General features: G+C 39.3%; 1 protein-coding gene across 2 annotated transcripts in view; it reads left to right on the plus strand.

Annotated features, from left to right (window-relative positions):
- Positions 1-407: 407 nt before the first annotated feature.
- The window catches only part of spop (speckle type BTB/POZ protein), a 109396-nt gene continuing 92857 nt past the window's right edge, over positions 408-16946 (plus strand). For both annotated transcript variants that reach the window (XM_067412880.1, XM_067412888.1), the window contains exon 1: positions 408-551. The gene's annotated coding sequence lies outside the window, so the exon portion shown is untranslated. The remainder of the gene's footprint in view (positions 552-16946) is intronic.

The following is a 16946-nucleotide window of genomic DNA, read 5'->3' on the forward strand; positions in this document are numbered from 1 at the left end:
CAACAATAATAATATAAATATAAGGAAAAATAGTAGGCTAACTGTTTTGATAAATCACTTACAGCTTCTTTCCATAAAGGGGGACCACATTTCGATTAAATTCATCTTTAAAAGGCTTTTATTGTCATCTTCATTGTTTTACATGTATACATTTTACAATTCCAAATCACATACTACAAACAAAACACAGTATGAATAAAAATATGATGCTTTAGTCGTATATAATCTATGGAAAAGCGAAAACAGGACCTTTAAAACATTATGAAATGGCATTTCATAGACACAGCTCTCATACATTTCACCGAAATACACAGGTGACAGGGACAATAAGGTGCGATCCTATTCAAAGTATGCTATATGATTCTGTGATTTAAAACAATAGTTATATTATGCTCAGTAAACTAAAAATTGCACTGGTTTTACAGCTAGCACACAGTGCGCGCACCCGAGTACGTACGCACTCCCGTCCCTCGTCATTCATTTAACCCGGACGTGAAGCCGCTCCATAGAAAAATATCCGATACGGTAAAACAGCTTACCTTCATAAAAAGGTACGTGTATAAACCCAAATACACCACAACACACACGGAGATGTCAAATATTTCTGTTTTAGCCTTTGCTTAGCTTCGTAAGCATGAAAACAGCGCGTTTAGAGGATCTGTGTCGCTAATATTTGAGCTTGTTTCAGGCTGCTGTTGTAGTGCTAACTAGCTTAGCCTCTTGTTGCGCTTGCCAGCCTTATTACTTTATGACTCTTATATAATACAAAAGCAACCATCCAACGTGATTTTTGCAGCACGTTTTTGGTGTCTTTGCAGTTAACCATTAGAATCTACGAGCGACTAAGGGTTTGTAGTCATATTAGTGATTATTTTGACAACTGTCATGTTATTAATGAGCAGACTGGCTCTTCCACCTGCTTTATATTGTTGTGTTTAGTTTATTAATGTTTACTACAGATTTTTTGCACGGGGATTTGTGATGTCATGCTCTCAGTGTGGCTTTGAAAGATGTGTTTTATGTTATGGTGCCCTGTCAGCTTCAATGCAGTACTTCAGTATTGTTGCAAATGTTTGTAAGTTGTTTTTGGTCAGAGGCCTGGGTATCAGTGACTCAAGCCCTGCTAAATACTGATCCCGCATTGACTGTGAATGGAAGGATCTTGCCGCGCACGCGCCCTCTACACCTCCCGCATCCTGCCAGATAGTGGGAAGTTGCTGTGCGCATGCGCAGTGCGGCGATGCAGGGGCGCTCTTTGCCAGAAACTGAACCGCGTTCACGCAGACGTGTTGAATGGGTTGCTGCACTGCAGGAATTAGGCACAGCTCAGCTGACAAATTGTTCTGCCTGTCCGTGGCCGTGGTGAAGCGGGACGGTGGCTGTGCTCACGTATGGTTTGAGGGGTGGTGGTTTCAGCTTTGGGTCCCCAGCTGGTCATTTATTAGGGAAGATGCGATGTTGAGGTCGTAGGAACACGCTTCTCTTTAACACATTAGAGCTGGAGAAGCCCCTACTGTTACACACACACACTCCTGTGTCACATGAATCTAATGTGACTAATCATATGTGTCAACTGGCATGGAAGAAATCTGCTCAAAAACACCTGCTCTGCCACTTCGGGGGTGTGAATGTGCAACACAGCTGGCTGTTGTCATTATGGAATGTGATCTCTAACAGTGGATACAGAAATTATGTTAATTTGATATATTTAATCATTTAAGTTTGTTTAATGTAAACAGAACATACTTTTCTCTTTTTGGGCCAGCAAAAAACAGTTATACTTGAGTTTATCTAGGGATGCATTCAAATTAACTAGCCTAATGCATTGCATTTAAGTCACACATTTCAAATAAATCCATAAGTCTAGCAAAATGTGCTGCATAACATGTTTATGGTATATTTGATACATCTGGCAACACTGATGATAGTGATGACGAGGATATAATAATAACAGCAATAATATGTTTCTTGAGCATCAAATCAACATGTGAAGGATTTCTGAAGGATCATGTGACACTGAAGACTGGAGTAATGATATTAAAAATACAGGTTTGACGCCACAGGAACAAGTTGCATTTTGTAATACATTAAAATAGAAACAAGTTATTTTAAATGGTGATCTTTCTTTCAAAACATTTGAAGGTCTTAATTGAACCCAAACCTTTTAATGTTAATGTACATACATTTATTATGAATCGCAACACGTGATTTTAAGCACTAATCTACTAGAAATTCCAACATTGTTGATTGATGTCACAATATTTTCTCACAATTTGCTTAAAGTTCAGCATTTGTTTTGATTCTTGCTCTGTGCAAACCTGCCGTTTATCTCCCATAGAGAAGGAATGCCCACTCACTTTTTTTGCTAGTGGCCTCATATACAGTTACAGAGAGCAATTCTTGAGTATGTTGGAGAGATGGGAGACACAGATTGTGTGAGAATGCTCAGCTAATGCGGTTCTACATGTTTTTCTAATTAGTCTGATGCCTAGTTCTTTACCCAGCGATGCAATAATAATGACAGTGAAATAGCGAAACTCCTCTGAGTATACTGTTCTTTTTAAACATGTCAAACTTCTCCCATCTGTTGTTGCACACGCTTTTTGTGTTTCCCTATTTATTCTGGCATTTTTAGCATACGTCCTGAAATCAGTCTGACCCACTTCCCACTGTTTTAAGAATTTTAAAGCGCTCTAGTCTGTCTATTCTAGTCTGATATTCATGCGAGTTCTGCATTGTATTTCCTTTTACAGTAGCTCAATGAAGCACACTTACATTTGCATCTTTAAATCTATTTTGAATAATTCTGCAGATTTTATCCCTAAAAAGTTGGCTCATTTGAATTGATTTTAGCATTCCCTGGCACTTAAAGTAGCATTTATACGACTATTTTTTGTTTCTTGATCATCTCAAATCCCTCTGAATCAATACATGTACATTTTGTTTATACTAATAATACTCAATTATATCTGTGGCTATTATGATGTGTCTGACGGGGTTCGCTCAGCAGGTGTGTCAGAAATGACAGATTATTTGCTGTAATTATCAGCTGTGTAAAATGGGGCTGATGGTGCGTCTCTGAATAAACTCTTGCATTAGGTGCTGATTAAAGTCCAGTGTAAATGTGATGCTTTCTTTCATTGCGGAGAGATTTACTACTGCAACTCCGTCTTGGCAGTTTCCGCTATTCGAAAATAAAGTAATCCATCAATTAGTCAGCAGCTCCATCAAAGCCAAGATATTACGCACCAAATTGCCTCGAATGATGAACAGTTGTAATTTATGAACAAACCCGAGACCAGGCGGCAGACTGCGAATGAGAGGGATTGCTCTGCTGAAATATTCAGATTGTTATTATAATTTTTTTTTAAAGCTGTTGTTTTTAAATAATCAGTAATGTTAACAGTAGTAAATGGCTTGCTTGGGTGTAATAAACATGGATTGTTATATGTTTAATAAGTCCCTGATAAAGTGTTTATGTTTACCCAATGAACAGCCACATATTTACAATGTCTGAATCGAATGTGAACAGACAGCTGGTGCCTTTAAAAGAGGAAGTATAGAACACAACAAACTGGCAATTTGGCAGAACATTATGTAAACTGGCAGGTGGAGCTGCTGCATTAATGTCAAGGCATCAGGTTTTGACTTTCTGTATTCCTGTTAAACTTACTGCATACGGTTTCTTTAAAGCTGCTTTGAAACAATATGTGATAAAAGCTATACAAAAATATGTGTATTGAATTGAATAATTCTTGATTAACTGTGAATATTTCATTATATTTTTGTAGTTGCTTGTGGGGATGGGTATTGACACAAATTTCACAATGCGATTTTGATTCACAATTGCACACGCTTGCGGTCCAGTGCCAATTTCTGTTCAATTCGATTCAATATAGATTATTTGGGTTATGTATCAGATGTACATGGCAAATTTTCTCAAGGGGATTAAAAAAAAAATTCTACTGATGCTTTAAAATATACAGGGAACCCCATTTGATTTATTACTATAATATTAATAGGGGTGTAACGATGCAATATCATGTCACGATTGCATAGAAAAAAAAATGTATTAAATTTGTATGTAATGTTTATTTATTTATTTTTTTGTGCTGTTGCTCTTTTGATAATTTGTTCTTATTTTATTAAACTTTAACAATATTTAAAATTGATATGAGTTCGGATAATATTTAGAGTAATAAGTAACCTTACCTATTAAGGTTGGATGGCTCAAAAACAGCAAAAACAATATTAGGCCTAATTTATTTTTACTTTTTTTGTTGTGGGGGCAGTGAAAAGTAGGTTGGCAGGTTAAGTAAAACCCCTGAAAAAAAATGATGCTCCATGTAGTAACTTTAGCAGTAAAAATGTCAAAGAGGAGTGGAGAAGGTGACGAACCTTAAACGGCATACATTTGATATATTTTTTCTTCTTAAAAGCAACAGAATTCGGAGAGACAGCTCAAGCAAAGCCATCCTCTGTTGTGTTGGAAATAGAACTTGTGATGTGTTAGTAAATGTTCTTTTTACCAAATTTATGTGCACTTGTCATTTCAGCTCCCTCTAGAAATGCACCTATGCAAGCAACCGCCATGCCTTTGACAACACCATGTATTCGCAGTCGTAATACACCCGCTCCGCGACACTAGTCATTTCATGAGGTCTACCCATAGACTGTAAAAAAAAATATGGACGTATTGTCCGTGACGTCACCCATAGGATTCTGAAGTGTAGTTTTGAAGTGTAGAGACCATAGACTGTAAAAAAATATGGACATAGTGTCCGTGACGTCACCCATAGGATTCTGAAGTGTAGTTTTGAAGTGTAGAGACCATAGACTGTAAAAAAATATGGACGTTTTGTCCGTGACGTCACCCATAGGATTCTGAAGTGTAGTTTTGAAGTGTAGAGACTAGGGCTGGGACAACGCGTCGACGTCATCGATGACGTCGACGCAAAAAATACGTCGACGCAAAATATGCGCGTCGTTTCGTCAGACTCAAAATAAAGATGGCGGCACCGGAGAGTAGTAGCAACCATAGATGTACATAATAAAGTATATTATGTAATTAAGTATATTATTTATTATGTATATCTATGGTAGCAACACGAGTGGCTCCTCAGACTTTCAGAAGTGCAAGGCTTGCGGGTTGGCCACAGTCTATGGGGTTGGCGCGCGGTCCGCACGGAGCATCACAGGGATGCGCGCACGCGTTTTGTTGTCACGGCTACATAAACAAATTTCTGCACACAGGAAGACAGATGTTTTGGTAATATTTGATGTATTTTAATCACAAAAACAAACGTTTGCATCAAGTGAAAGCATCGGGCACATTGGCTACGTTACCTACATAATAAGCTGTTTTAAATTTAAAATGTTCAATGTCTAATCGCGCTGATGTGACCGAGGGTATCCATCCTCTAAGAGAGCAGTTTCATCCCAGGACTATTCCGGTTTTAAACGGAGTATTGGCGCCCGTAATGCACTCTACATGTAACTGTTTTCACTGTCATATGCCGCGGATGCGCATGGCGTTTCTGTTGCGGGTCAGCCACGGGGCTGCGTGGCGTTTTCTCTGCCTTTGCACACTAGAAGCGTGTCTGACGCGGCGCTGCTGCTGCTATTGATGCGGAGGGAAGCCCTATTCCTAATGTTAAACATAAATAGCCTACTGATACAGCAAAGAAAACGTCGGGAGTAGCCACATATCTATGGTATTGACGGCAAAATAGGCTACAGAATATGTCGTTCTGTATTGACAGTTGCAACATTTCAAAATCGATAATTGACGTTTTTTATTATTACAATTAGGCCTATATCTGCATTTATGTAAACCTACAGACTTTCAAACATGAAAATGTAATTTAATAATATGTATTCGTGTCAAAATGATATATAAACATCTTTTCCTATTCTATTTTGCCTGGAGACGCTCCCAACACGCGTGAAAAATAGGCGCTCTTCTATTTCCAGCATGCACGCGTTTTCCGCGCGTCACAGGCAGTGTGCAAACTCCAACCTGTTAACATGGGAGCCGAAACAAAAACGGACACGCCACGCAGCCGAGACGCTCACGCTTGCAGTGTGTCCCCGGATTTGATTAACCAACTTGTTGATATTTAATCGATGGGCATAGCCTGTAGGCTGAGTTGCATACATAGAAAAATCGTATAATATGTTTCTTTGTTGTAGGTTTATACTTATTTATTTGTGTGTGTGTGTGTGTGTGTGTGTGTGTCTGTGTGTGTGTGTGTGTGTGTGTGTGTGTGTCTGTGTGTGTAGCCTACTTTATGTTTTCAAGGTTTTATTGAATGCATTGCTCTTGTATAGTCTTACTTTGGAATTTTAAGAGCAATAAACATATATTGCAATGTTAAGGAATTCGTTTTTTCATTCAGATAATTAAATCAACATGTATAAATTGCTATTAGGCAATTAATGGGGAGATAATCGGTAATCGAATAGAATCGCAACCGAATCGGACAGGAAAAATTAATCGTTAGATTAATCGATGCATCGAAAAAATAATCGCTAGATTAATCGTTTAAAAAATAATCGTTTATCCCAGCCCTAGTAGAGACTAGAGACCATAGACTGTAAAAAAATATGGACGTAGTGTCCGTGACGTCACCCATAGGATTCCGATAAGCCGTTCTGAAGCTTAAAGTAGGGGCGAGCTGGGCGTTGCCATCTTGTGAGCGAGTCAACGCGTGTCACTCCCGGATAACAGAAAATGGGCAAAAAGGCGGGATGTGCGCGGAGCTGAGGTGACGCAGTAACTATAGACCGCAGATAAATGGCTATCCACTTGTAACAACGCCCTTAATTATGCAGAACTTTAAGGCTTTATATAACGTAAACGAATGAGTTATAAAAAAAATCACCACCCTCAGAGTTGTCATGAAGATCAAAATTAGCCTTATAAGCCAAAACCACAATTTGTACCAGGCTGTAAATAGGGTTGGGCATAGTTTTGATTTGAACGATTCTGATTCCGATTCCGATTCTTACTTTCGTTTCCGGTTCTTTTCGATTCTCGATTCCGATTCTTTGAGGGGTGGAGTCAAAACATGTCACATCGATATTCAATGCTATTTTCAATACCATGGGGAAAAACGCTGCATATACTGTCAATTTTTTATATATATATATATATATATATATATATATATATATATATATATATATATATATATATATATATATAATATATATTGTGACGGGTCGGAGCACAAGACAGACACAGGGGGTGTGGCGTCAGCCCTCGAAGAGGCATTTATTCAAATCACACACATAACTTGTTCACAAACAGGGAATTAACAAACACTACACTAGGGATCTGGTGTCCTCGGGGCAACATTACATCGTCTCGGAAGGGTAGTGAGTGGACAGAATGGGTCCAGAAAAGGGGCGGGGTCCGGCGGTCGCACACGCTTCACCCTGGTCCGAGGCGCGAGGGGCAGCGGCTTCGATGCGGCGGCTCATCCTCTTCAGCCGCGGACGTCGAGGGGAAGAGCGGCTCGGCGTACTAGCCCGTCAGCGGCATTACGTGAGCACTTCCATCCTGGACAGCAGGGGAGTCCCTCCGCGCTCCCTTCGTGGACCTCCGAGGACACCAGCGTGCATGCACAAGGGGAGAGGCCGGCCTCCTGGAGAGAGGCACGCTCAGCACTTAACAGTGGCGGTGATGAGGCTTCATGATCCTCAGGTGTGCCTCATCACTCACAGCCATTTCTCAATTCTCAGTAGTTTCAGCTCCCCTCCTCTCTCTATTACCCACACCAGTCGGGAACCTGGTGAAGGGCGGCGATTTCCAAGACGGGGTGGCGCTGATCATGTGGGAGTGGCAGTCGCTTCGTCACAATATATATAGTCTGTCTTTTGAAAGTCTAGGCAATAAAACATTTCTTCTGAAGAGATCCCTTTATATGATAAAGCTTTTTCTCATATATAAACATTGATCAATTACTATTAAAATTATCTCACAAATATTTGCTAACTCAATGTATTTTTTACAACGGGGTAATTGTGTTGCAATGGTTTACACACAGCACAAGTAAGCTTGATTTTGAATGGTAAATTGAATAAACAAAGATAAATATTACAAAAAATAGCACAAATAAATACAATAGAATAAAAGATATAAATTAAATAGACTGCTTTATTTTTTCAGGTAGGTCTAACATTCAGGTAAGAAACTGAATAAAAAAACGCAAAGTGGCTAAATAAATTTAAAATAACATTGGATAATGTTTTTTGCAAAAAATTAAATAGTTTCATATAAAACCATTAAAGTTACACACGTTGATCAGTCAAGAGCAGTGTGATCGTTTGTCTTTTTGTAGTTCGACTTTGAATAACAAATAACTGTGGTCCCTTTAAGAACTGCTGCACTCATGGATCCTGAACTGTTCCTGTTACTCATTCTTCATTTCTTCCTGAATTGTTTAAGACTGTGTTTACATACTCTTCAAAATGTGCATTGAGAATTTGTTTGAGTGTATTTGACCAATAATAAGCTGGAAAAAGAAGCGAATATTTCCACTTGTATGTCAGGGGCGGCTTTATTACGGTAGGCTATGTGTGTGTGTGCGCTTCAGATGTGAGCGCGAAATCTGCGGGGATTCGTAGAATTATGTGCAATCCCGCGCGAAATTCAGACCGATCACACACACTAACACGCTGTCGTAAGGAAAAGTCCAGCAGAACGCGTGTCCGTCGTGTTCAGAGGTTAACCGGCTGAGTGAGAATATGCGGTTGCTGGTCAACTCGCTGTCGGTCAGAGAGGAGAGGAGAGGAGAGCAGCTGGGATCGATTGTGTAGGCTGAGCAGGCTATCGTATCTTTACAGATATTTCAGTATCGATATTTTTGACAACACTAGTTGCACTGTGCCGACCCAGGCTTTTTAAAAGTGAAATAAATCCACACTTCAGAGCCGCTTACCGGGCTTCCATGAAAAGAACAAGCGGGCGTGCAAGCACCGGAAATCAGGTGGCCATGGAAACCAAAACTTGCACGCTTGGAACCGAAGATCGGAACCGAAAATAAATTTTCTAAACGATTCCAGTGGAATCGTTATTTTTTAAACGGTTCCAAGTTAGAACCGGTTCTCGATGCCCAACCCTAGCTGTAAACATGTTTTTTTTCTGCTTTAAAGTTGAGAATTTTAACATGGGGCTCAATGAGATTCTGCTCCCTTCTGGAGCCTGTTTTGCAGTTTACATTACTTCCATATTGGCTTCAAGAGAGATCGCGGGAGGTTGCCGCTTGGTAGAGACGAGCCGGCCGTTGCCATCTTGGCAGTGTGTCATCGCGTGTCACTTCCATATAATAGAAAATGGGCAAAGAGGGACATGGGCGGAGCTGAGGTGACTTGATGACTAACAGACAGCAGACAAATGGTTATCCACCTGTCAATCAAAGTGCCCATAATGCAGAACTTTAAGGCTTTATATAATGAAAATGAATGAGTTATGGGTCTTCCACACCCCTTGAAAAAACGTTTCAAGGTGTGCTACAAAGTTCTGTTCATCAGCTGAAAACAGCATAGACCAAAAGATGAATTGTTGAGATTTAGGAATCGATTAAAATCAAGAAATCAATATTTTTAACCGAGCCCTAACTGTTTGAATGTAAATGAAAAATTTTCAAAGTATTATAGAGTAACAACGGTAGGGTGTTAGGGGTAACAGAAAGCATGCCCTGCACCAATAACTTTAGCAGCTTACTGATCATAGTCTCTCTCTCGCTCTCTTTTTCTTGTATTTCAGCTGAAGTGGGTCACTCCGAAGTTTAATTAAGCTAGGTTTTTATCCTGTGTGTTATTTTTAAGGTTGACTGTTGTATGATGACACGTGAGATTTGACAATGAATGAATGGTTTATGAAGAGAAGGGCTGGTTCTAGGGTGTGTGCACACATGTTAAAGATATAGAAGTGAAGAAGGTGTCAGGATGTGTGGGTGAGAATAGGCTCATTTTTCACACAGACAGTTGCACTGAGGACACTTAGTGGTGATTGAATTTGTTTACATGAGAATATGGAAATTGAAATATGGATTGGGGTCGCAAATGCTTGCGTTAGCTTCCATAACTGCTCAAATATTTTCTTGCTCCTCATTTAAGTGTGTGAGCTCTGTCTGTGCACACGCGTGTGTGTGTCCGGTTATATTTAGATGCAGGGAAGGAGTCACAGAGAGTATGTGTCTGTGCTTTGACTTATTGTTTCAGTATTTGAATTTCAATCTCTGTAATGAATATTTCCATCTTTCTTATTGAGACACTAGAATACGGTTTCTTCCTCTCTCCCACACTTTCCTTGCTTTCTGAATTCTTGTTGCCCTCATTAGTATTCATGCAGATAATACACTGAAAACATAAACAGATTGGAAATTTGGAATATAGTTTAACATCTGTATCTCTTTTTTTCAATTACGTAGTTAAGTTTCGATTACGTTTAATTATAACTTAAAGCAGCACTTGGCAACTTTTGCTCTCGGGGTCCCCCTACAGTTGGGAAAAAATAATGTCCTCAACTACTGTCGTAAGATCTGTCATCCTACAACAGGGGATGCCATCGCGCATGCATTTGTTGACATGACAACCCTGATAGCCCTGAACTAGTGATGCGTGGGTCGTCTCATAACCCGCGGACCCCGTATGTCTATTTAATGGTCGCGGGTGCGGGGCGGGTTGTAAAAATATATACATTGGTGCGGTGCGGGCCAAATAACTTCATAAAAGCATCCTCGCGGGTTTGTGCAGCACTAACAGTTACCCTGAACACTGCAGGAGTTCACATGCAGGTGTTCTTCTGGCGGCGCGTGTAAAATGTCTTCATCCCAGGTACAGTCAGTGGCATATGTTTCAGCATGTCATATGAATATAATTTCATGGGTTTTATTTTTTTCAAACGCCAAATAATCACGATGGTCACGTTTACAAGCCAGCGTCATTATAGTAGTCTATTGGTTACCGTTTTACAGAATCTATATGATACTTCAATTCAATGTTTGAGTGGTAGGTAATCACCGTAACAAGCAGGACAGCATCGGTCGGGCACGCCTCCTTCAGCTCACGCCAACGAGCAAACGCTGGTCACATGTTGATCCTCGTCCTGCCTTTAATCCCAGCACTTTTTCGTTTCCTCTTATTGCTTTCCTCCAACAAAACCTTTTCTTTCTTATTTGTCTGTGCTGCTTCGGACATGACTATATTATCCGACGAATAAAGTTGGGCTCGCACGTCCGAATTTAAGGAAGTGTCGGTGTTGGTGGAAGTGACGATTAAAAATGATACAGACCATGTCAAGCTATGGCAGATGTGTCATTTAACCTATTGTAAGTTGATGTATCATCACAAGAATCTTGAAAATATATTATAAAGGTTGAAAAGTTACCTAGTGCTGCTTTAAGTCAATGTTACTTGCACTGGAAGTGTAATGCAATAGTTAAATTTACCCTTACACCATGTCATAACTACACCTGCGACATAAGATTTCAGCGACAAGCAAATTGTCTTTCCACACCAGACGCGACTGCGAGATGCAAGAAATCAATCAAAAACCACAGTCAATCAGAACAGTGTGTGGGCGGCACTCTCGTGGCAAGTCACTTTGCATGCTTTTAACATTAAGTAAAGCACACAAATATATTTTGTGTTGTTTTTCCAGCCGCGACGTCACAGAAATAGAAACCTTTTCTAAAATAGAATTGTGTGTTAAAATTAAAAAGAAGTTTATTGTACTTTATCTTCAGACCATGGCTATGCAAATGATGACCTGTTATGATTGTTTCAGCTGTAGTTCAGACTTTTGTTCAGGACAGGAAAGGTTGCTTAATTCTGAATTGACTAGGGTTATATTTATTTAGTAAATAATATGGGGCCTGTAAAAAAGTCAAATAAAATGTGTACTTACTTGGGCTTGTACGTTTTTCTCCTCAATCAATCATTTCTTAATTTGATGTTGTTGTTTTATATTTGGGACAAGTTCCATTCCCGATCAAACACACCCTGGGCCGAAGTAGTGTCCATTTTCAGCACGGGATTTTAATGCCCAAGACCCCCAACCCTTTTGCTTTTTACTCATGTTTTAGCAGGAATGCTGGATGCTAAATAAAATGACAAATAAAATGCTAAAGCTTTTTAGCAAACATTCTACAATTAATGATTCATTAATTGGCACAGTGCACACACACCCAAAAATAAAGTCAAATAAATTAAAATAAATATCAGACCACTATGTATGGATTAGACCAAGTTAATCTATAAAATGTCATGTTACATCACTGTATAAAAACCTTGATATTGCCTTGATGGCTTTTTTTTTTTATTTGGAAGGGAGGATTGATTGACTCACAAAAATTGACATTGACAGAATTTCAATTCAGAAAGAACAGATTCACTCTTTTTCAGAGAGAGAGAGAGAGAGAGAGAGAGAGAGAGAGAGAGAGAATGCTGTCTGCCAAGTGACATGAAAATGACATTTTTTTAATGCATAGCGTAAACTGATGCGTTACTTTAAACTGATCTCTACTTTAGTAGAGATGTGTGATTAGTTACTTCAATAACTAATTTATTTATTTTTTTATTTATAAGAGCTGTGCATAGGCAAATGACAGGATTTCAGGTGAGCACCACTTTTTCACTTGACCCGCCTGCGATTTTTCCAATTTCTGTGTCTCACTGAAAATCAACTACACACTTGCTTTGTCCACCTCCTGTGTGAAACTGCTTTTATATCGAAGTGGTACTACCGGCCCAATTTATGAGCAGCCTACCGGGAATTCTCCAGATTCTCCTGATGGTCACTCCGGGCCTGAACACACCACTCTTCAGGATTGCTTGAAAATTAAAGGCAGGTGTGTTTGATTAGCGGTGGAACAGGACTGTAGCCCTCCAGGACCGAAGTTGCCAACTCCTGATGTATGATGAATGATGATGAGATTACTTTCAAAAAGTTTCTCTGTTGATCTGATTATCTGATTTTACTTTTATTTCTGCAGACGAAGGAGTATCTTGTTTCTCTTGTCCTTTTAAAAACATTTCTGTAGCATTTCAAAAGCTTGTACCTTCAGTTTGCTGTAAGTGTGTGAGAATGAGATGGTATAAATGAAGGTTAGATGTGTAATTTTTTATTTTAACCTTTTTCAGGTTAGTGTAACTGAAGGGTGAGGGCAGGGTGGAGCTCACCGTTTGCTCAGAGAAATCGACAGATCAGACTTTTGGCCTTTTGTTTTTGGAAAGCCATTTGTGATGGGCACAGAAGAAGCATGTCAAAGAGGAAGCAGTTGGCAGTGTGAATCGGCCAGTGGGCTGTTTAATAAAAGTAATAGTAGTGCTAGATATAACCATTTTGTAAAAATGTTATTCTAATCACTGAACATATCAGACACACTTTTGACAGAATTCTTATCCCCATGCGTTATTCAGCCTTCAGACTTTATTATGCGCGACTAACGCATAGTATACCATCTTAGAATTGCCTTAATTTATGGCCTCAGATGTTGTTTTAGAATATTACAAGTAGGGCTGGGCGATAAAACGATAACGATAATTATCACGATATAATTTTCCTCGATAAAACGATAACAACAGGTCGATAAATTCTCGATATAATGCTTACGCGCTATGCGTAATGCTGCGCATGCTTATTGCAGACCGGGCTTCTGGGTGCTGCACGCGGTAATGTTTACAGTCTGTGGCTGACAGGCTTGGAGGATCGGAGATAAGTGGAGCGATAAAAATGAGCAATAGTGAAGAAAATGCAGCGCTCACGGCCAGCTCGGGGGACACAGATATCGTTGACAAGTTAGTTCGCTCAACTTCAGTGGTTTGGAGATATTTTAGCGATCCCATCCGACATAAAACAGAGCGACGTGCGTGGACTGCTTATCATAGGTTCACGTTCACCACACAGAATTTAATTATTAAATTATCGTGTTTCTTCAAAGTCCTTCCATATAACATGCAGCCCAATACAGCGTTGAATCTACATTAACTACATTCACACACCGGCTTATTACCTTGTTAGCTGTAGTGGGTGACTTATTTACAACAGGCTAACGTTACCAAACTATAATCACTAAAACATCGGACTTGTACATTGCTATCATAATTGTTTGTCTTTGGTGATGTATTAATGACTCCGCATCGCCTGTATCAAAAGAGAAATAATGTCATCTGGTGTTTAAAATTAATAAAATAGACTAGACAGCCCTTACTGGAGATCCACAAATACTGAACTTTTCTCTCTCCCGACCAGCCCACTGTCGGTGAGGTGTGTTTGTGTGTGTGTGTCGGTGAGATGCACGGTGGACCAATCCACTGTGAGGCAAGAGAAGGGGCCTCAAAATGTATCTTAAAACGCTTTTTTTGACCGTTTGCGTTTTTAGTGTTTTACTTACACAATTAAATATATATGATGCAATATTGAGCGTTTTTGTTCTATTTAAGATGCGAAAATCGTTCACAGCAGAACCGCAACGCGTCTCACAACAACGTGTGTAAATGAACGATTCATTGTTTGAATGAATCGTTTAAATGAACGACTCAATGACTCGCTCATTAAGACGGACACCTGCTGCCACCTACTGGTGGTTTAATTTAACTTTCCAACATGTCTTATTTGTCTATTCAAAACTACAAATCTCAAAACATTATTTAATGCTGTTGTAATTTTTCAGTGTAAATTATTTAATTTGATTGGTAACAGCCCTTATAGTGTTTTATTTTAATTAAATGTATTGATCAAAATTACAAATATAAAATGAAACATGAAGCTTAGCCTATATTGAATAAGATTAAGGGGAAATGCCCTTTATAAAAGGTGAAAATATCACAAATTTCAAATGATGCAGATTTAAATATGTCAAAGCTGATTGAACACTGGTGAGAATATTGCTTCAGAATAAATTATATTTACAACACACAAACACACACACACACTTTTCCGGACAAGCTAATTTTTTACTTGGACAAGCTTAAACGATGTACTTGTTCGAAGGACAAGCACATGAACATGCTTAATGTCAAGCCCTGTATAATGATATATTATTGATATAAAGTGTTGAGTAAAAAAATGCTGGCCACAGTTAAGATTTTAATAAATAAATCTACCTCAGTTTAAATAAATTGTTCACTTGTTTGGGAAGTGTTTGTCATGTTTTGACAATAAAGGATAGTTTAAAACCACAGCTAACTGTTTGTTTTCTACATATTTCACTCAGGAGCAAAAATATGCCTTTAAACTTTAAAGAAATAAACATTTTACATTTATCACGATATTTATCGATATCGACTGATATGCTAAATTATATCGTGATAATTTTTTTGGGCCATATCGCCCAGCCCTAATTACAAGTTAACAACACTACAGAACTATAAAGGCTATTCACATGAGCATGTTTAAAGGGGTACTTCAGCGCTGGGAAGATTAATCTGTATTTAAACTGGGTCATTAATGTAGTAGAAATGTGAAATTATTCTAGACTGAGAAAAGACAGAAAATGTAATTTTGTCTAATGGGTATGAAAGACTACAATTCCCAGAATGCTTCGCTGCCCTGTGAGCCCATTCCCAAAGCCACCGCTACTGGATTACTGTGACTGAGTTAGAGAACAGACACTACAATTAAATACTGAACGTGTCTGTTCAATATAATGATCGAGTTGCCGCGTGAGTCTCACAGCACTAACTCAAATTAGGAGTCAGATTACATTTAACGTCATAATTGAGATGAATGAGCTCTCGTGATTAGAGCTGAGGTAATCACGACCACATTCAGGTCGATTAATTCATCGGATTTGCAGATTAATCGGCACCGATAGCTGATTGGTGGAACAATCGGTTATCGGCAAAAATCAATACCGATAGTTTTTCCGGTTTGCGTCCGTTGCGGGAGTGGCTGAGAAGGCTGCTGTCATTACACAGTAGCCCACGAGAGCTCTGAGAAGGGTCTGCTGGTATTATATAGTGCGAGAGAGGCCTCTAGAGGCCAAATGAAAAAACTATCACTGATTATTAACATGTGAGGCTCCGCGCTTCACAGCACACGCTGCACAGAGCGCGCTGACCCATCTGATGCGCGTTTTAAACACCAACAGAGAAACGGTATGAATACAGAACACTTCAGTACATGTTGCCAAATCATTATTAAGTGATTGATTTGTTGACTAGATGCTTTAGCAGGGAAAGAACAGCAGTATATGTACGTTGTCGTTGAGGCTGACAGGACGCTAATATTAGCAGCAATGGTTACCTCAAGCATTTAAAACGATGTAACTGAGAAACTTTTTTTGATGTGAGAAACGGTATCATGCATCCAACAGAAATATAAAAGCATTAGACGTCAATAAATATGTTGTTATTTTGATAAGAAAACCGTTGTGTTCTAAAAAAGCGAACTGTTTGGATTTATATGAAATGATAATACTTAATATAATACAATAATATTCAATTTGTAACTAAGTAAGGTTAATAAATGCTGTAGAAGTATTATTCATTGTTAGTTTTATCTGTTAACCTTTTTTATGCACTATGAACTAACTAGGGGTGAATAGTCGAAGATTCAATGCATCGATATGCGGAGCCTGATTCGACCACCGATCTCACGGTCGAATCTTCGAGGGTGTTATGAAACGAGGATCATACCATTTTGGCAATATTGGGGGTGCTCAATATTCTAAAGAGGTGTCGCGACGCTGAGCTGAGCTGAGCATCGGTGTGCGACCCCTTTAAGTGCGCTGAGCTTCGCACCGCGCCTTTAAAATTAGAACACTTTCAATGAGTGTACACACACCGGCGGCAGCATCCAGCGCCTGTCCGCGGCCACTCAGGAAGTTGTTTAAAATCCTGCTGCACCACAGAGCGCTTTCGTGCAGCTCATCTGTCAGTCAATTCAAAATTGAGCTCGCGTGTATATAATGTGCGCGTCAGGTGGCGGTGTG

The sequence above is a fragment of the Pseudorasbora parva genome, chromosome 2 (genome assembly GCF_024679245.1).
Source record: "Pseudorasbora parva isolate DD20220531a chromosome 2, ASM2467924v1, whole genome shotgun sequence".
Lineage (NCBI taxonomy): Eukaryota > Metazoa > Chordata > Actinopteri > Cypriniformes > Gobionidae > Pseudorasbora > Pseudorasbora parva.